The sequence below is a fragment of the Propithecus coquereli genome, unplaced genomic scaffold (assembly GCF_000956105.1).
Source record: "Propithecus coquereli isolate 6110/MARCELLA unplaced genomic scaffold, Pcoq_1.0 Scaffold498, whole genome shotgun sequence".
Lineage (NCBI taxonomy): Eukaryota > Metazoa > Chordata > Mammalia > Primates > Indriidae > Propithecus > Propithecus coquereli.
The window spans coordinates 114,385-114,922 of NW_012150818.1; the positions used below are offsets into that span (position 1 = coordinate 114,385).

General features: G+C 52.0%; 1 protein-coding gene across 1 annotated transcript in view; it reads right to left on the reverse strand.

Moving 5' to 3' along the window:
- RPN1 (ribophorin I) overlaps positions 1-538 on the reverse strand; it is a 25,028-nt gene that overhangs the window by 10,545 nt on the left and 13,945 nt on the right. The gene's annotated exons all lie outside the window — the stretch shown is intronic.

The following is a 538-nucleotide window of genomic DNA, read 5'->3' on the forward strand; positions in this document are numbered from 1 at the left end:
GTTTATACCAGTCTTTCTACTTTTGCATACGTTTGAAATTTGCCGTAATTAACAAAATCTTTTTAAGCCTGAATTGCTCCCTCTCTCTTCCAGTCCCAACCCCTCGAGGCTCAGCATTCAAGATCCTCAGCCGCTTGGCCAGCTGTGCTTACCCCAGCGCCGCCCGGACACACCACCTAGAGGCCTTTGTCCCCCTTTACTGCCTCTGCCTGAAACGCCTGGCTGGGATCTCCCCCGTTTCCTGTCCCAACTCCCCAAATGCCAACCCGTCCCCTACCTGTGTTCCCAAAGGGAGAAACATGACCCATTTCACGGCGGGTTAAAATCTTTGGGGATGATCTTAGAAATGACTTCAATTCTTCTATTGGATCTAAAGGGAGAACCCGGCCAAGCGCAGGGGCTCACGCCTGCGATCCCAGCACTCTGGGAGGCCGAGGCGGGAGGATCGCTCGAGGTGAGGAGTTCAAGACCAGCCTGAGCAAGAGCGAGACCCCGTCTCTACTAAAAAGAGAAAGAAATTAGCCAAACAACTAAAAAT